This window comes from Aplysia californica, unplaced genomic scaffold (assembly GCF_000002075.1).
Source record: "Aplysia californica isolate F4 #8 unplaced genomic scaffold, AplCal3.0 scaffold00317, whole genome shotgun sequence".
Classification (NCBI taxonomy): Eukaryota; Metazoa; Mollusca; class Gastropoda; order Aplysiida; family Aplysiidae; genus Aplysia; species Aplysia californica.
Genome location: NW_004797587.1, coordinates 493,703 through 494,048, shown reverse-complemented (window position 1 = coordinate 494,048; position 346 = coordinate 493,703).

Sequence of the window (346 nt, the reverse complement as noted above, 5' to 3'; positions counted from 1 at the left end):
AAAAGGATTAGGCCGGACCGTCAAAATCGACGTACACACTCAGGGGGAGAGAGAGAGAGAGAGAGAGAGAGAGAGAGAGAGAGAGAGAGAGACGCACACTCACAAACACGCAATCCGCCTTCAAACCGATCTTTTATTTCCTGTAGGGGGCACTATGAAAACCAAACCATAAAACATTCTCCCTTTCTCTCCTCCTCACTGTCTTTCGCTAGAACCGCCTTCATGTGCACAAGTAGTTAGGCCTTTTCCCGTTTTCCCGTCCTCCTTCACCGAGACACTCGTGCGTACCGACTCCTGGGGTGGATGAGGTAATCACGAGCTTGTGCTGAAATCAAACCATTATCTG